Source organism: Papio anubis, chromosome 10, assembly GCF_008728515.1.
Source record: "Papio anubis isolate 15944 chromosome 10, Panubis1.0, whole genome shotgun sequence".
In the NCBI taxonomy this organism is placed as follows: Eukaryota; Metazoa; Chordata; class Mammalia; order Primates; family Cercopithecidae; genus Papio; species Papio anubis.
Window position 1 is genome coordinate 12724371 of NC_044985.1, and position 20192 is coordinate 12744562.

Here is a 20192-nt window from a genome sequence, read left to right on the forward strand (position 1 = left end):
AAGAGTCTGTGTCTGGGACCTGGTTCATGGGACTTCGGGACTCCGTGAAGTCAGGTAGGACTCCTGGGGTGGCTACTGATTACCAATGAGGATGTGAGGAAAGGAAAATGATAGGTGATCTCCCTGCCTGGGCTTTTTCAACTCCCATCACACCACCTGTCAGCATCCTATAAACATAACAGGGGAGGCCCAGACATTTCAAAAAGCCAACTAGAAGAACACTGATGTAGAAGCCTCCCCTGGCGCTGTCGTGGGGATACTGAAACTGCTGTTGCTGTGAAAACCAAAAACCGTGCCAAGTACTCACTTGCCTCGAGTCAGAAAGGCAGCCTGGAAACCTTCGCTTGATAAATCTAATCATTATTTTTTTTCCCCTGAATACTCTTGGGCAAATTCAAGACTGCTTGGAGAAATGGATATGAATATATACAGATAAACACTGGCATGTAGACATGAATACATATAGATAAACACCCACCTCAGACATAACTATAGATATGATCATTTACTAAATATTCAGTACTTCCTATTCTGGAGGCTGTAGAAATGATTTTATAGACATTATCTCATTTTGTTCTTCCTTCAACAATGAAAAGAGAGTGATGTTACATTACTTTAACACAAGAGGAAATGGAGGCACAGAGTGGTTGAACAATAGGGTCAGAGACCTAGGAAAGGATAGGGCTTCTCTATATGTTGACGCATAATCAATGCTGACCCTTCCTTAGGTATTATGGTAGATGAATGTGCTTGAATGACTCCCTTACCCTGTCCCTTAATACTCATTATTCAGCTCGTTTTAAATTCCTTTATCAACGTTATTAGCAAGAATCATAAGGGAATGATTTTAGCATAATTGTATGAAACAGGGAGACAACAGCTCTGGAGGGAGGTCATGGGTATCTGTGTGTGCACATGCACAGACGTATGCATGTACACACTCATGTGTTTCATGGAACTGAATAAAACTACGAAATTGTCATGTCTAATACCTTAACTTCACAGATGCAGAAATAGCAGCTCAGAGAGGCAAGTGACCTGCCCACGGCCCCAGGAACCAGGTCTAGAGGGACTCTGCTGTATCTTTGCCTGAGAGATGGAGCTGTCTGTTACCGGCACAGCCTGAAGGGGAAGAAGACCATGGAGCTGCCTCACCTGCTAACTCTTCTCGATTGAACCAGCTCTCCACTTGGGAATTTGACTGCAACATGACTTCTCAGGACACCAGGCATCCTAGCCTTAAGGAGGGTGCAGGTACATTTTCCTAGGCCAAATTAATATGGATTTTGAATTACCTTCTATTGTTCAGAAAGATCCTTTCTGCATTGGTGGCTTTGACATATCCCAGGCTGCAAGAGCCATGGATCTCCTCTGACAGCTGCGTTGGAGTAGGTTCTGAAAGTCTTCTTTACATCCCTAACCAGACAGGTCATCAGGAAACTCCTCCAACAAGCGCTCACCCCTTCCCAGCCAATCCTGTGTTGGGCTCTGAGGTGTAGATACCACCCAGTTGCTGCCCTCAGAATTAACCCAGCCCTTGCTTCTCTCCCAAGAGTGAAACTTGGAGGCATTAATATATATTTTTGCTCTGCAAAACTTCAAAGAATAAAACATCAGAAATAAAACTATAACAATCATCCATGTGCCTGCCACCCAGATTTATTAATTTTTTTTCAAGATGTAAAACATAAATATAGTTAAAAATTCCTTGTGTATCCCTCCCAGTTCCAATCCTCACTCAGAGGCAAGCACTGTGGTGAAGTTTGTTACTGTTCTACATGTATTTCACAGTTTTACTATATATTCATATTCACATAACACATAAACTTAAAAGACAAACTCATACTGTATATAAATTAAGTTTTATACTTAATATAAATACAATTTATATATTACACATTATAAAAGTTATGCTTATGTACTGCATAAGCTTTACACTTAAATATTATAATTAATCAAAAATAAATGATATATTTACATAAGCTAACATTTATACTGTATGTCTAACATTAACATTTATACTGTGTATAGTGTATATAAATTAAAATGTACAAAATTAGCATCAAACCCTTCATATAATGATGGTGTAACTTGCCTTTTATCCAACACAATATATTTTTATTTCTATTCATTTTGATGCATCTTGATTCCCTTCATTCATTCAACTGCAGTGGAGTTTTCCATCATTGGAATATGTCACAAATAATTTATGATTGTCCTGTGATTTGCAAAGTACACTTGTTTGAAATTTCCTATGACTATAAACAATGCTGCCACACATTCTGTGGCTGTTTTCTTGTGTACACATGCGAGTGATTTTAGGACAGATACCTAGAAGTGGACGCTTCCCCCTCACCAGGTATTGTCAGTTGTTTTTTAAAGATGTCTGCATGTGCACTCTCACGCCAGCAGCATAAGAGGCTCCCATTTCTCTGCATTCCTGCTGCCACCAGGCCATGTTGATCTTGAACTTTGTTGTTAATTGGATGGAAGTGAAATGGGATCTCATTGGTGTTTCACTTGTTTCCTGACTGTTCGTGAAGCTGACAATCTTTTCATACGGATATTGACCCTCTGGGTTTTTGCTTCTGTGAAATGCCTTTTCATAGCTTTTGTCTATTTTTCTCTGTTGGGTTATTTATCTTTCCCTTATTAATCTGTAGGAGTTTTAAAAATATACAGGTTTTTAATCCTTTGTTGGTTGTGAGCATTCACCATGATTTTCCTGGTTTGTGACTTGTCTTTGAATTTTGTTTATAATGTTATTGATTATGTAGAAGTTTTACATTTTGATGTAGTTAAATTTATTGCTGTTTTTCTTATAATATATGCATTGTGTGTCCTGTTTAAGAACTCCATCATCTGCTTCTGGCTACTGACATTGCTCCAGTTGAAAGTTGGCATCTATGACTACGCGTCGGACAGGGAGGAGGCCTTTTTTTATTGCTTTCTAAATTCTTAATTACAACAACAACCCCACCATTAGGTAGATTCAGGTTCACACTAATAATTCCAGATGATTTTATGCCATGGAGTGTAGTATAGTGCTGAAAAGTGTGAGTTCTGAAGTGAGACTGCCTGGATCTGGATCACTTACTTTGGGCAAGTTACTTAAACTCACTTGGGGAATGATACTCTGGTACTTACCTTGTAGGGCTGCTGTAGAGATTAAATTAGTTTATGAATGCAAAGCCCTTAGAACAGTTTCTGGTATAATGTAAGAGCCAAGGGCTCTCTCTTGCTATTGTTATTATTGTTATTAGCATCATTTTTTATCATTGTTAGCACTCAGATTTCCACTGGGCTGGGTTTCTAGGGGCTACCTTCAGACATTAGAGCTGCCATCCTCTACATGCTTCTCAGTGCCTAAACTGAAATCATCTTGTTCTGCATGGCCCAACACCACCTTAGGACACTTGTTTTCGAGGAGGTGAAAAACATTAGAATGCAAATGGAAAAATCATTGCATTTGGTGCCCCAGTTTGCTGCTATCAGACATTTTATCTTATTTAGCTTTCTTTTTCTTTCATTTTTTTTTTTTTTTTTTTTTGAGATGGAGTCTTTCTCTGTTGCCAGACTGGAGTGCAGTGGTGCAATCTCGGCTCACTGCACCCTCCGCCTCCCGGGTTCAAGCAATTCCTCTACCTGAGCCTCCTGAGTAGCTGGGACTACAGGCACGCCCGGTTAAATTTTTGTATTTTAGTAGAGATGGGGTTTCACTGTGTTGGCCAGGATGGTCTCGATCTCTTGACCTCATGATCCGCCTGCCTCGGCCTCCCAAAGTGCTGGGATTACAGGCGTGAGTCACCATGCCCGGCCTTATTTAACTTTCAAAAAAAGTAGAGAATTAAAGGTTTCAAGGGGTCAAGTCCTATCTGAATTCAGAGAGAGTCATCATGCTCTGAAATCTCCAAAGCAAGACAGATGCATTAACACAGGTGCTTGTGAGGAGTTCAGAGTCTATCTATTGTGAACGTTTCCCCAGTGCCCCTTTCCCTTTCTCTGGTTTAGTCATCCCTCATTCTTGTGCTTCTCAGACAGGCTGCGAAAGCATCACCCCTCTCCTCTCTGTCTCCCATCCACAGGGGTGGGCATGTTACCCAAGCTGGATTACCCATCTGGCTCTACTAATTCTTCTAAGAGGTGGGCATGTGACCCAAGCTAGGCCAATGAGATTTTCTTTTTGCCCTTGACTGACTGGAGAACAGTTATTTCTTTCCTGGTGGCAAGCTGGAAAGAAGAGTCTGAGGTGCTGGCCAAGTTGTTCAATTGTCAGCCTTGTCTAGTAGATTCTAAGCCCTTGTGGGGGAGTCAGGGACCATGTCCACCTTGCTTGCTATTTTAGCTCTTGAATCAAATAGCCCAGGTCCTGGGAACATGATAAAAATAGTTGAAGAAAATTGTGGTTTCCTTCCAGAAAGCTTCTAGGCCACGTGCTGGTCAACTCTGCCTATTGCTGCTCACTCTGCACCTTCCTGGGTCCTCTGGTTCAGGGCCTCAGCTCCTGTGGTTCAACCAGAGTATCTCATTGATCACATTTGGATTTGACCTTTGGACTTCAACCTTACATACCTCCCAGCACATACTTTTGGTGTCGACCTTTCTTTTCCATCCAGAGGGCCTGCAGAGAAAAGTGTCCTTGACTCTGTGACCTGCTTTAGGTCCTTCTGGAGTGAGCAGTTAGTTTCCTTCCACTCCCATCCATCCTCAGCCAGAGCAGGAGATGTATTCAGTCAACTTCAGCTCATGCTCCTTGTTTGTGATCATAGATTCTGCATTTGTGGTCTACGCAAAAAGAGTGAGGCACACAGTTAAGACAGCAGATAGAAAAAATATATTTTTATATTGTTTTAACCCATGACTTTTCAAACTTTACTATGCCTCACAATTACCTGGAGTATTTGTGAAGAGACAGATCTCTGGGTCTCACTCCCAGAACTCTGGGTCTAGAGTTAGCTGGTCTGGGGTGGAACCTGAGAATCTGCATTTATAGCAAGTTTCCAGGTGATGCTGATGCTGCTGGCCTGGGGGCCACACTAAGAGCCATCATTGAGTCATGTTCTCTTTTAACAGAGGTGCTCACTATCAGGATCTGATGGGCTTTGGGTTAAGGGTGAGTGTATGGATCCAGAATCTGTTGTAGAAATAGAAACCACTTGGATTATGAACAGGAATTTAACAGGGAATTAGGAGCTGATGAAATTGTTGGAAGAATTGGAGGAGTGCCTCTAGGCTTGGCCTCCAGGAATGGGAATGGTTCCTGGGACAAGGTGGCAGCATCAGCCGCTTCCCCAGCAAGAGAGCTGGGAATCAGAAGGCCACCACTAGCAGTGCCAATGCCAGACCACCCAGGCACTGCTGCAACCCAAGGCACAGCCGCCACTTTACACCTGCGAAGCTGCTGACAACTCATGGAGCGGTCTCCCTCCACGTTGCTGTGGTTCCGTGGCTCTTCTGAGGGAGAGAAAATGTCAGCCTCCTTCTGCCTTCCAAATTTCATACAAGCGTATTCAGTACCCTAGCACAAAGGAGCCTGGGATGTTTTTTAACCTATCAAAGTAGAGGTTAGTAAGTGGGGGTTGAAAGGAGTAAGTGATTCAGCAGAAGCCTAGTTTCTGGGGAAGGGAGGGAACTTAGGGGAGACATGGTTAGCACATGCACACTCAAGGGACTCAGATTCTATTCTGATGTTCTGACAAGAGACTAGCCATTGGCTGTTTCTGGGAATTTTCTTTCATTTAGACAGCAAGAAGAATTTCTGCATCAGGGAATCAAAGAGATAAATATTAATTTAGCTACATATGTTTATACGCTAGAGAAATAACCACTATAGAAATGCTTGCAATCACTTTTATACTATCATACATTGACTTCGTTTATTGCAGGGTTTCCCACCTTTAGCACTATTGACATTTCACACCATGTAGTTATATATTGTGGAGGACTGTCCTATGCACTGTGGGACATTAAACAGCACCCCTGACCTCTACCCACTGGATGATGGGTGCATCCCCCAAGTTGTAAAGACCAAAAATGTCTCCAGACATTAACTAATGAACCTTGGTAGAGGGAATCATCCATGGTTGGGAATCACTGATGTACTCAATCTGTATACATATAATATCTTTGCATATATAAAATGGTTTATTGCAGGCTTTTTTTTTTTTGAGACGGAATTTTGCTCTGTCACCCACGCTGCAGTGCAGTGGTGCGATCTCAGCTCACTGCAAGCTCCGCCTCCCGGGTTCACATCATTCTCCTGCCTCAGCCTCCCGAACAGCTGGGACTACAGGTGCCCGCCACCATGACTGGCTAATTTTTGTGTTTTGTTTAGTAGAGATGGGGTTTCACCGTGCTAGCCAGGACGATCTCGATCTCCCGACCTCACGATCTGTCTGCCTCGGCCTCCCAAAGTGTCAGCCTAATGCAGACTTTTAATCAGAATGTCCAAGCATAAATTATAGCACACCTCTATGGTGGAATAGTACACAGTTTCGAAGGATGTGTAATCATGTATCAAAATAAATTTAGTACATTGTTAAGTTTTTTTTTAAATTCTATTTTTATTATTATTATACTTTAAGTTTAGGTACATGTGCATAACGCAGGTTTATTACATATATGTATATTTGTGCTGTTGTGCTGCACCCATCCCCGCCAGCAGCACCCATCAACACGCCATTTACATCAGGTATAACTCCCAATGCAATCCTCCTCCCCTCCCTTTCCCATGATAGGCCCCGTGTGATGTTCCCTTCCCAGTCCAAGTGATCTCATTGTCTGCCCTCACGTGCATGAGTGAGAACATGCGTGCTTGGTTTTCTGTTCTTGTGATAGTTTGTTAAGAATGATGTGAGTTTCCAGCTGCATCCATGTCCCTACAAAAGGACACACAAACTCCTCTCCTTTTTATGGCTGCATAGTAATTCCATGGTGTATATGTGCCACATTTTCTTAATCCAGTCTGTCACTGATGGACGCTAGTTGATTCCAAGTTCTTACATAGAATAGTGCCGCAATAAAACATCCACAGGTGCATGTGTTCATAGCAGCATGACTTATAATCCTTGGGTATATACCCAGTAATGGATGGCTAAATAAGTATGGGCCATCTAGTTCTAGTCTTTTGAGGAATCGCCATACTGTTTTCCATAATGGTTGAACTAGTTTTACAATCCCACCAACAGTGTAAAAGTGTTCTATTTCCACATCCTTCCAGCACCTGTTGTTTCCTGACTTTGAATAAATGATCGCCATTCTAACTGGTGTGAGATGGTATCTCATTGTGGTTTTGATTTGCATTTCTCTGATGGCCAGTGATGATGAGCATTTTTCATATGTCTGTTGGCTGTAAAGGAATGTCTTCTTTGAGAAACGCTCATCTGTCCTGGCCCACTTTTGATGGGGGTTGTTTGTTTTTCTTGTAAATTTGTTTGAGTTCTTTGTAGGTTCTGGATAATAGCCTTTGTCAGATGAGTAGATTGCAAAAATTTTCCCATTCTGTAGGCTGCCTGTTCACTCTGATGGTAGTTTCTTTGGCTGTGCAGAAGCTCTTAGTTTTAATGAGATCCATTTGTAATTTTGGCTTTTTGCTGCCGTTGTTTTTGCAGGTTTTAGACATGAAAGTCTTTTGCTTCATGCCTCTCTGTCCTGGAATGGTACTTTTACCTAGGTTTTCCTCCAGGATTTTATGGTATTAGGTCTAACATTTAAGTCTCAATCCATCTTGAATTAATTTTCAGATAAGGAGTAAGGAAAGGGATCCAGTTTCAGCTTTCTACTTATGGCTAGCCAATTTTCCAGCACCATTTATTAAATAGGGAATCCTTTCCCCATTTCTTTGTTTCCTCTCAGGTCACAAGATCAGATGGCTGTAGACGTGTGGTATTATTTCTGAGGACTGTCTCCCCATTGGTCTATATCTCTGTTTTGGTACCAGCACCACATGCTGTTTGGTTACTGTAGCCTTGTAGTATAGTTTGAAGTCAGGTAGCTGGATGCCTCCAGCTTTTGTTCTTTACTTAGGGATTCTTGGTAGAGATGGCCTTTTTGTCTTACAGAACTTCAGCAGTTTTTTCCAATTCTGTGAAGAAACTCATTGGTAGCTTGATGGGGGATGGCATTGAATCTATAAATGTAACCTTTGGGCAGTATGGCCATTTTCGTGATATTGATTCTTCCTATCCATGAGCATGGTATGTTTTTCCATTTCTTTGTGTCCTTCTTGATTTCACTGAGTAGTGGTTTGTAGCGTTCTCCTCTTTGAAGAGGTCCTTTTACATCCCTTTTGTCAAGCTGATTCCTGGTAGGTATTTTATCTTCCTTTGAAGCAATTGTGAATGGAAGTTCATTCAAGATTTGGCTCTCTGTTTGTCTGAGCTACTGGTGTATACTTAATGCTTGTAATTTTGCATTAAATTTGTATCGTGAGATCTCCTTTATTAGTTGCTTATCAGCTTAAGGAGATTTTGGGCTGAGACAATGGGGTTTTCTTAAATATACAATCATGTCATCTGCAAAGAGGGACAGTTTGACTTCTTCTTTTCCCTAAGTGAATACCCTTTGATTTCTCTTCTTGCCTGATTGCCCTAGCCAGAACTTCCAACAGTATGTTGAATAGGCGGTGAGAGGGCATCCCTGTCTTGTGCCAGTTTTCAAAGGGAATTTTTCCAGTTTCCTTTTGCCCATTCAGTATGATATTGGCTGTGGGTTTGTCATAAATAGCTCTTATGATTTTGAGGTAATGCCCATCAATACCGAATTTATTGAGCGCTTACATGAAGGGCTGTTGAATTTTGTCAAAAAGCCTTTTCTGCATCTGCTGGAGATACGTGGTTCTTTGTCTTTGGTTCTGTTTATATGCTGGATTATGTTTATTGATTTAATGTTGGAACCGAACCAGCCTGGCCTCCCAGGGATGAAGCCCGCTTGATCATGGTGGATAAGCTTTTGATGTGCTGCTGAATCCCGTTTGCCAGTATTTATTGAGGATTTTTGCATCGATGTTCATCAATAGATATTGGTCTAAAAATCTCTTTTTTTTGTTGTAAGGTTCTGCCAGTCTTTGGTATCAGGGATAATGTTGGCCTCATAAAATGAGCAGGAAGGATTCCCTCTTTTCTATTGATTGGAATAGTTTCAGAAGGAATGGTACCAGCTCTCCTTCTTTGTACCTCTGGTAGAATTCAGCTGTGAATCCATCTGTCCTGACTTTTGGTTGGTAGGCTATTAATTATTGCCTCAATTTTAGAGCCTACTATTGGTCTATTCAGGGATTCAATTTCTTCCTGGTTTAGTCTTGAAGAGTGTAAGTGTCCAGGAAATTATCCATTTCTTCTAGATTTTCCAGTTTATTTTATGAGAGGTGTTTATAGTATTCTCTGATGGTAGTTTGGTATTTGTGGGTCGGTGGTGATATCCCTTTTATCATTTTTTATTGCGCCTATTTGATTCTTCTTCTTTTCTTCTCTTTTATTAGTCTTGCTAGCAGTCTGTCAATTTTGTTGATGTTTCAAAAAACCAACTCCTGATTCATTGATTTTGGAGTGGTTTTTGTGTCTCTATCTCCTTCAGTTCGCTCTGATCTTGAAGCATTTTGTCTTCTGCTAGCTTTTGAACAGCTTGCTCTTGCTTCTTAGTTCTTTTAATTGTGATGTTAGAGTGTCAATTTAGATCTTTCCTGCTTTCTCTTCATGTGGGCATTTAGTGCTATAAATTTCCCCACACTGCTTTAAATGTGTCCCAGAGATTCTGGTATGTTGTATCTTGTTCTCACTGGTTTTTGCTAAAGAGCATCTTTATTTCTCCCTTCATTTCAAGTATGTACCAAAGTAGTCATTCAGGAGCAGGTTGTTCAGTTTCATGTAGTTGAGCAGTTTTGATTGGAGTGTCTTAGTCCTGGAGTTCCATTTTGATTGCACTGTGGTCTGAGAGACAGTTTGTTATAATTTCTGTTCTTGTACATTTTGTTGAGGAGTGCTTTACTTCCCAATTATGTGGGTCAATTTTGGAATAAGTGCGATGTGGTGCTGAGAAGAATGTATATTCTGTTGATCTGGGGTGGAGAGTTCTATAGATGTTCATTAGGTCTGCTTGCTGCAGAGATGAGTTCAATTCCTGGATATCCTTGTTAACTTCTGTCTCGCTGATCTGTCTAATGTTGACAGTGGAGGAAGTCTCCCATTATTATTGTAAGGGGAGTCTAAGTCTCTCTTGTAAGTCTCTAAGGACTTGCTTTATGAATCTGGGTGCCCTGTATTGGGTGCATATGCATTAGGATAGTTAGCTCTTCCTGTTGAATTGATCCCTTTACCATTATGTAATGGCCTTCTTTGGTTCTCTTTTGATCTTTTGATGGTTTAAAGTCTGTTTTATCAGAGACTAGGTATTGCAACCCCTGCCTTTTTGTTCTCCATTTGCTTGGTAAATCTTCCTGCATCCCTTTATTTGAGCCTATGTATGTTCCTGTGAGATGGGTTCTGAATACAGCAGACTGATGGGTCTTGACTTCTTTATCCAGTTTGCCAGTTCAGGCCTTTAATTGGAGCATTTAGTCCATTGACATTTAAGGTTAATATTGTTATGTGTGAACTTGATCCTGCCATTATGATATTAACTGGTTATTTTGCTTGTTAGTTGATGCTTCTTCCTAGCTTCGATAGTCTTTGCAGATTTTGGCATGTTTTTTCAATGGCTGGTACCGTTGTTCCTTTCCATGTTGAGTGCTTCCTTCCAGGGTCTCTTGTAAGGCAGGCCTAGTGATGAGACAAAAATCTCTAAGCATTTTATCTGTAAAGGATTTTATTTCTCCTTCACTTATGAAACTTAGTTTGCTGGATATGAAATTTGGGTTTAAAATTCTTTCTTTAAGAATGTTCAATATTGGCTCCCCACTCTCTTTCTGGCTTGAGAGTTTGCCGAGATGGCTGTATTCGATGGGCTTCCCTTTGTGGGTAACCTTTCTCTGGCTGCCCTAAGATTTTTCCTTCATTTCCACCTTTGGTGACCTGGCACTATGTGTCTTGGAGTTGCTCTTCTCGAGGAGTATCTTTGTGGTGTTCTCAGCTCTGGATTTAGTCGCTGGCTCCGTTCTTACTAGGTTGGGAAGTTCCGATGATATCCTGAAGAGTGTTTTCCAACTTGGTTCCATTTTCCCCTCTTCCTTTCAGGCAGCCTAATCAGACGTGAGATTTGGTCTTTTTACATACAATCCCATACTTCTTGCGGCTTTGTTCATTTCTTTTCTTCTTTTTCTTTTTTCGGTTTCTCTTCTCGCCATTTTGTTCATATTTGATCCAATCGCTGATACTCTTTTCTTCCAGCTGATCAGCCAGTTACTGAAGCTTGTGACGGTTACCGTATTTCGTGTCATGGTTTTCTATCTTTCATTTTGTTTATGACCTTCTCTGCATTAATTAATGAAGCCATCAATTCTTCCACTTTTTTCAAGATTTTTAGTTTCTTTTGCGCTGGGTGACGTGAATTCTCCTTAGCTCTGGAGAAGTTTGATGGACTGAAGCCTTCTCTATCTCATCAAAGTCATTTCTCCGCTGCTTTGATCCGCTATTGGCTATTATGAGCTGTACCCTGTCGGGAGATGCCTAATTTTTGAATTTCCAGCTTTTCTGCCATATGCTTTTTCCCTCATCTTTGTGGTTTCTGACATCTGCCTCTGTCTTTGATGGATGATGGTGACGCATCGATGGGGTTTTCCTTCTGGTGTAGGTGTCCTTCCTGTTTGATAGTTTTCCTCTCTAACAGTCAGACCTCAGCTGTAGGTCTGTTGGATTGCTTGAGGTCCACTCAGACCCTGTTTGCCTGGGTGTCGCCTCAGCAGAAGATAGAATATTGCTGAACAGCAAGTGCGTACCTGTCTGATTCTTGCTTTGAGGCTTCCCTCCTCAGGGTGTACTCCACCTGTGGGAGGTGTGGGTGTCAGACTGTCCCTAGTGGGGATGCGTCTCCCAGTTGCTACTCAGGGCCAGGGACCCACTTGAGCAGGCAGTCTGTCCCTTTCTCAGATCTCAACCTCCGATGGGAGATCCACTGCTCTTCAAAAGGCTATTTCAGACAGAGTCGCTTATGCCTGCAGAGGTTTCATGCTGTTGTTTTTTACTGTGCCCCTGTCCCCAGAGGTGGGAGTCTCACAGAGACAGGCAGGTTTCCTTTGAGCTGCTGTGAGCTCCACCCAGTTCCCGAGCTTCCCAGCAGCTTTTTTACCCACTTAAGCCTCAGCAATGGCGGCGCCTTTCCCAGCCTCGCTGCTCCTGCCTTGAGATCGCGAGACTGCTGTGCTAGCAATGAGGAGGCTCTGGCGGGACCTCCTCCGCCAGGTGGATATAATCTCCCAGGTGCCTGTTTGCTTAAAAGCACAGCATTGGGGTGGAGCACCACTTTCCAGGTGTTAGGTGTCTCAGTTCCCTTTGGCTAGGAAAAGGGATTCCCTTTCCCTTGCGCTTCCCAGGTGAGGCGATGCCTCGCCTGTTAGCTCTCGCTGGTCGGGCTGTAGCAGCTGACCAGGCAATCCCATTGTCCTGCACTCCCAGTGAGAGATGAACCCAGTACCTCAGTTGAAAATGCAGAAATCAATCGGTCTTCTGTGTAGCTCGCTGGGAGTTGGAGAGACTGAGCTAATCTTATTCGGCCCCTCTTGCCCCCATTGTTAAGTTTTAAAAGGCACACTGCATACAAACTCCAGTTGTGTAAAATGAAATTGAATGTGTGTACTAATGCATTCTAGTCCAAGGAAAATAAACCAAAAATATAACTGTGGCTATTTCTGAGTGATAGGATTACCTGTGCTTTTAATTTTCATCTTATTTTTTCTATATATCCAATTTTATAAAACAAATATGCATGCATTATATACATGTAATATTTGAGTAACTGTTGTTACCACTGAGAAGAGAAGGAGAGAGGAATTTAACATTAATGAAACATCTATTCTATTCCAGGCACTATGAAAGATACCACCTCACCCTAGTCGACTTTAAAGCACTGTGCAATGGCATCAGAATGGACTGGAGAGGCAGACAGAATTGGTTTTAAATCGTGGCCCCCAGGACCTGCCTGGACCTGCCTGGACCTGCCTGGACCTGCCTGGCCTTGGGTGAGTTGCTTAATCTCTGCAAGTTTATGTTTCTTTCCTTGTAAGCTGGTGCTGGGTTTTCAGGGTGGCTGCAAGGATTAACAGAGGTGATTTAGGCCATGTGTTACTATTGATTATTAGGCAGAACTTCCCCCTGGGTGGGATGTGCCCTTTTTTCCTTCAACACACCGGTTCCAATCTTGCATGAGTGACAGCCACATTGCCACATCCAGTCCTCCTTTCCCATCTTCCTGAGAAGAGGCAGTAGACTAGAAGAAAGGAGAAAGTGAGTAAAGCCAAAAACCCAGCACTTCTGAGAAGTTGGATTTGCTTTCTCCTCGTCAGGGCTACTGACAGGCCCTTTAGCAAGACAGAGGCTAATTACTTACCAGGAGTGAAAGAAAATGTGTCGTTTGTTTGTTCTGGCTTTTTCCAGTGCAATAAATCACAGCCACAGGAATCCAACTTAATTTGATTTAATAAAGATTTTAAAGAAAGAAAAACAGTTTTCCTTGTTTTTATCGAAACTGCTAGTCATTTGTGTCTGTTTCATTTAGGGCTGTTAATGTGATGTGACCCACTCACTCTGCAAGTCACTTTCAGCACTTTGGAGTTCCGCTGTCCACATTTATGCTCGTCCATACCACCTGTCACCCTGCCTGTTGGATCTTATGGTCCCTTGCCCTCTTCCCTTGCGTCCCCAGTCCCTCTACTCAATTCATCAGGTTCTGATTCTCAAAAGGAGGTTCCACTCACTTTGACAATTCATTTGGCTCTTTGCCTGGCTCTGACCCTCACAGGGTCTCCTGAAATAATCTTAAGTTTCCTGCTGGCCCTCGCACAGCTGTGGGTAGGAGGCATTCCTGCTCACCCCTCACCCACACTTCCCTCACATCAGGCCTGCACTGCTGCGTCCCCCATTGGGCTTCCCTGCCGGGTGAGAAGCATCAGACAATTTGAGTGCATCAGCAAAACAGAATGGCGTAGGATAAATCTCAGAGGTGGCTTTTGCTTATTTTATGAAAGCCCAGAGAGCTCTCAGTTAAGAACATCTATGCAAATAGGATTTCACTTCTCCCCTTACTCTGGCTTATATTTGTATTTGTCTTAGTTACTGAGGAACAGGAAGGAGGCTGGAACCCAAGCATCAGCTGTTAGTCCTTTGGACTTCCCGTAGATCTGACTTGGATGTGCCATTGCCTATAAGGCAACTTTTTGTTTGTTTGTTTGTTTTGAAGCAGCTATGTGAGTGGGTGTCCTTTGTGCGTGTTTGCATTAAATTAGAAGTTGGGTCCCCCTTCCTCACCAGGTGGGGTTTTTTTTTTTTCCAGCTTTATTCAGTTATAATTGACAAATAAAAACTGAATATACTTGAAGTGTACCATCTGATATGTTGATATACATATATATTGTGAAGAACAATCAAGCTAATTAACATCCTGTCACCTCACATAGTGACCATATTCTTTGTCTTTCTTTCTCTTTTTTTTGTGATGAGAACAGTTAAGAGATAACCTTTTAGCAAATTTCAAGTATGCAGTGCAATATTGTTAACCATATAGCCATGCTGTATATGATTGCATCTCCAGAATGTATTCACCCTGCATGACAAACTTTGTACCCTTTGATCAGCAGCTTCTCATTTTCTCTCCTCCCATGCCTTGGCAACCACCATTCCATTCTCTGCTTGTGTGAGTTCAAAGATGTTACATTCCACCTATCAGTGAGATCATACAGTATTTGTCTTATTTCATGTCACCTAATGTCCTCTAGGTTCCTCTATAATCCTGCAGTGCCTTGTGGTTCCAGCCCTGTGTGTGGTTGAAAGTGGGTGAGGAGGTAAATTTCTCATTCATCCTAGGAGACTGCGTCCAGTACAGTGGGTGAACTAACTTCAAGTGTGAACTTGGCCGTGATATGTTCTTGTGAATCCCTGGTCCTGATCCCTGATACTCAGAACCTCACCCCTCTTCCCTAGTCCCTCTCATCTTCTATAGGCAGAGCCTTCACACTCTGAAAACCTCTCCTCACTCTAGTTGCCCAGCCAGGTTTAAAATTATCTCATAAACTAATCCATTCTAGAAATATTAATGACCAGTAATAGTTTTATTTTTTACTTTCACTAAGATTTTTTGCATTTCAGCAGGGGGAATTCCATCAAACAAAGGTTTGATAGAGTAGTTCTCAACCATAACTGCACATTAGAATTATCTGAAGAGCTTTAGCAAACTACTGGAGCATGGAGTCCCCACCCCCAGATATTCTAATTAAATTGGTTTTGGGAGGGGCCGGGGAAATGGTAATTTTTAAAAAGTTCTCCAGGTGATTCTAAAGCACAGCGATTGGTGGGGCTCTGTGGCTCACCCCTGTAATCCCAGCACTCTGGAGGGTTGAGGCAAGCGTATCACTTGAGCCCAGGAAGTCATGACCAGTCTGGGCAACATAGAGAAATGTTGTCTCTACCAAAAATACGAAAATTAGCCAGGCATGGTAGCATGCACCTGTAGTTCCAGCAACTCAGAAGGCTGAGATGGGAGGATCGCTTGAGCCAGGGAATTCAAGGCTGCGGTAAGCTGAGATGGTGCCACTACACTCCAGTCTGGGAGACCCTGCCTGAAAAAACAAAACAAAAAAACCCAGCTATTGTGGAAAACATCTGCTTAAATATGAATAATGACATCGATAGGATTCTCCCCTACGACGGCCACTGGAGAGATAGCTGCAGAGATGCTTCAACCCCTTCCCAAGGCAGAGCATAAGGAAGTGTTTCTGCTGCATCCCTGCGTGGGGTCCAAGAAAGGCGCAGAGGACCAGCGGGTGACCATGGGGCCAAGGAAACCATCTGGGGTGGAACATTTTCAGTCCAGTCTCGTTTTGTCTTAGTAGATTTGTTTCCTCTTAATTTCTCCAGTTAGAGATTAAATTAGGTGGCAAGCTAGCCATGCATGGGCTGGTTCTTGCTCACACAAGGGATTTGTTCAATGTATACAATACTTCTTGATTTTAAAACTTGAATTAATACCTGACACAATCCAGATTTCTGTCCTTTCTTTGAAACAGAGGCAGCACTGGCCATCTTCCCTGGATTCCAGGATGGCTACATTTGTCTGGTTGCTTCATGTAGATGGACATGCAATGGCTTCTTTACTTCAGGATCTACTTGGCCTCCTTCCCCCACATAGGTTACCTGGCTGGCCTTTCAGATATTTGCATTGTGCATGGCTGAAATGATAATAATAGCTACTCTAGACTACCTACAATGTGCCTCCTCATACTTTGTGTCTAATTCTTGAGAGAACTCTGTCAGGCGGGTCATATCACTCTCTTTCACAGTTCTGGGGGAACTTAGGTCCAAAAAATGTTTTGACCAAGGTTCTGCAAAGTAAATCAGTACCAGGTGTGAGGTTCAAACTCAGATTGGTCAGCATTTGAACCTTACTCTCTTCCCACTTATACCCAGCATTGCACTTCTTTTGTTCAGTAGAGATAAAGAACTTTGAGGATGAACTTTCAGAAGCTATTTAGCCAAGGTCCTCAGCATAGGTGCTTCTGACCAAGGGTCTCGCACACACCTGGGGTCCCAGGATGTCATTCTTCATCTCATGGCTGTCTCTGTAGAAGCTGGTCTGGGGCAGCTCCATGTTCTGCTGAGAAATTCAAGCTACCTTAGTAACTTGCAGCAGGTGCTTCCCTATCTTTACCAAAGAGAAAGTTTTGTATTCTGACTATAAGCTTCATTTCTAGAAGCAGCCACACAACTAACTTCCTTCTTCAATTCAGTACCTGCTCTGTATCAGGTATTACAGAAGGCATTTTATATGAGTGGCATTATTTAATCTACCTAACAACTCATTTGATCTGGTTGATTTTACAGATGAAACAGACTCTCCAAGAGATTGAAAAAATTGCAAAAAGTCATATAGTTACTAGACAATATGTCTTCAGACAGATATCTACTAGTGTTCTGTCGTAGCTAGTTGTTGTCATAAAACAGAATAAAATACCTTAAGTCGATTATTATTTCTTTTTAATGTTGAAAGTAGTATGTTTATTGTTGAACTTAAGGTAAATTCAACAAAATCAAAGAAACAGGAAAATATCTCCACCTTCTAGAATTGCTGTACCATTTTGGGGTATTTTTCTGTAGTTTGTATATATGTGTTTATGCATAACATATAAAATATATGCGTTTCAGAAATATTTAATAATGGAAAAACTCTTGAGTGTTGGCAATGTTATATTAAAATTCTACTTAAAAAGAAATTGTATTGAATCAGAGATGAATTATCCAACTGTTAACTGAATATTTACTGTGTGCTAGGCACTGAAGTTTGAGAGATAAAAAGAACCCTCAGGGAACACATGGGGTGTTTGTCTGTAAAATAGACAAGTAAATGCAAAATTATAATGCAGTGTGATAAATGTTTTGATAATGATAAGCCCTGGAAGTTTTGAAAGTCACAGGAGACACTGTTCACTCAGCCAAGGGAGAGAGTGCCGTCCATATCTTCATTACCCGGAACAGGTAACAGGAACTGAGCATTGCAGCAAGTGTGGAAGATACCTGAGTAAACAGGAAGAAGAGGGCCTCCCAGGGAAAAGGACACTATGTACAAATCTCTGAGGTTTAAGATAATTATTTCTGAATGCAGTCCTCTGACCTCCATTTTGTTCAGGAGAAATCAGACACTGGATACATTTTCTTTTATACCAGTAGAAACACAAGTTATGGACCCATCGGCAAAATGGCTTTGTCTTCTACCTGTCTCAGTGAGTCACTTAGAATTCTAGGCTCACTCTTCTGGGAGAAAGTTACAGAGCCTTTTCTGTATCCAGTGGGAAATATATTTTTTACCCATGGCAGAAAATCTGTTTAATCATTTGCACATAATAGACCATATGCTGGCACGGGGCTGGGAGGTGACATGATAAAGGCAGAGGAAATCACTTGCCACAGGTTCAGGTGATGAATGTATCAGGCAGGTCTTCGCCTGGGGAAAGAATATAGATGCGAGTGTGCTCAGGTGGGATGAAATCTTCCTCCAGCCCAAGTGGCACTGCAGTTATTACAGAGGTTGTATAAGGCAGGCACATATCTTGCTTAATGAAACATCAAAAAGGGCAAAGTCCCTGCCCTAGTTTCTCCTAAAGATGAATAGAGGAAGAACTGAACTTATCTTTATTTGACCAGATCAGTTAAATCATGAAGCCATAAAAATAATCCTTTTTGGTACATGGAGATTTCATATGTTCATGCAGATAGTAACACTTTTTTTCTACTTTTTCTCCTGCATCATCGTACAATGAACCTAGAAGGCTCCTAGTTAAAAATACATGCGAGAAAGCATAATTAAAGATTGCAGTAGCTAACCTTACAGGGCAACTAACCTGTGTGTTCCCGCATGTGTATTATTTCATTTCCTCAGCAACCCTATGGGGCAGAGTTACACAAATGAGGAGGCTCTGGGAGGTTAAGAAACTCACCTAAGGACACAACTGCTTCGTGGCGGAGCAGGGATTCACATCCAGGTCTGTTTGACCTTACATTCCAAATACTTTTCTCCATACCACTCTGTGTGCTAAACCCTGTAGATCTGGGGTATAACTGCTGCTTTTTAAATAATATTAAGGTTCTTTTATTAGGAAGAAGCGAAAAGTAGTACTGGAAAGGCAACTAGAAGTCTGCCACATTTGTCATTATAATAACCTTGAAACCTCAGTTTTCAAACTTCTTCTCTTTCCACACTAACTTCCTAGCTTTTCTTATCCATTAGTTACACAATCTGACTGGCTATCTAAATTATCATCTCTCGTCCGAAAGATCCTTCTCTAATCTTTCCTTTGAACTCCAAATGTGACTATCTGGTTATTTGCTTTACGTTTCCACTTTGATGTCTTATAGATGCCGCAAACCTAATATATCCAAAACTGCATGGGCAATTCTCACCTTTAGACTGCTTTTCTCCACCAACCTCTTCATTTCAGTAAATGACAACTATCTATCTACCAGGCATTCAGGCCAAGAAAGAACCTTGAAGTTTTCTTTCTTTCCTATCCAGAATATAAAGTCAGCTTTACTTAGGAAATATGTCCAGAATCCCATTGCCTTTCACCCCCACCCCCCGCTGTAATTTCCATCATTTCATCTGCTGTCAGCTCCTTCCTGGATGTTGTGATGGTCACTAAGTGGGGTCCCTCTTTCCACTCTTGCCCACTTAGCCTGTCCTCTACTCCATAGCCAGAGCAATTCTTCTAGAATGAAGGGGGATCATTCTTTCTCTCTCTTCAATGTCCCCCAGTTTATCCCTCTCTGAGTGACATCTACATTCTTACTGTGAGCCCCCAATGTCCCTTCTCATCTGGCTCCACTCTCTCCTCTCCTTCCTCTCCACCTTATTCCCTCAGCTCCAGCCACTCTGGCCATCTTGCTGTTCTCGAACACACCAGGCACTTCTGCTTTGCTTTACGGTCCGAAAAGGATGTCTTTTCTTTTCTGCCATGGGTAAAAAATGTATTTCCCACTGGATACAGAAAAGGTTGCGTAACTTTCTCCCAGAAGAGCGAGCCTAAGTGACTCAGTGGGACAGGTAGAAGGCAAAGCCATTTTGTCGATGGGTCCATAACTTGTGTTTTCTATTGGCATGAAAGAAAACGTATCCAGTGTATTGGCGTTACTCCCAATATCTTCATGCAGTTATTGCCTCAGTATCATTTTTTAGAGATGCCTTTTCTGACTACCTCACATGAAATTGCACCTCACTCTCTCAATATATTTTTATTTATTTTATTTGCTTAATTTTCTTCATCGCATTTTTTGGCACCTGACATACTATGTATTTACTTGACTATTATCTCTCTCTTCCCCCACAATAATGTAAACTTGATGAGAACAGTGATGTACCTGCTTTTTCTTTTTTCTTTTTTTCTTTTTTTTTTCCCAGCAACATCTCCAGCTCCCAGAACAGTGCATGGTACAGAGTAGGCACTCAGTAAATACTTGGTGAATGAATGAATGAATGGAATGAATGACCATCTTGGCAATGTATTATGAAAGCATGAGTCTTAAGTCCCCTACAGAAAAGTGGGCTCTCAATCTGCTCCACCT

General features: G+C 41.9%; 1 long non-coding RNA gene across 10 annotated transcripts in view; it reads left to right on the forward strand.

The window, feature by feature from the left end:
* The window catches only part of LOC110740845, a 551890-nt gene that overhangs the window by 37340 nt on the left and 494358 nt on the right, over nt 1–20192 (forward strand). For 4 of the 10 annotated variants that reach the window (XR_004176479.1, XR_004176480.1, XR_004176481.1 and 1 more), the window contains 3 exons: nt 1006–1254; nt 12954–13108; nt 13229–15523. This is a non-coding gene — a long non-coding RNA (uncharacterized LOC110740845). Of the gene's footprint in view, nt 1–1005; nt 1255–12953; nt 13109–13228; nt 15524–20192 lie in introns of those variants that run through there. The other 6 variants (XR_002516034.2, XR_002516035.2, XR_004176477.1 and 3 more) reach the window with 3 other exon arrangements.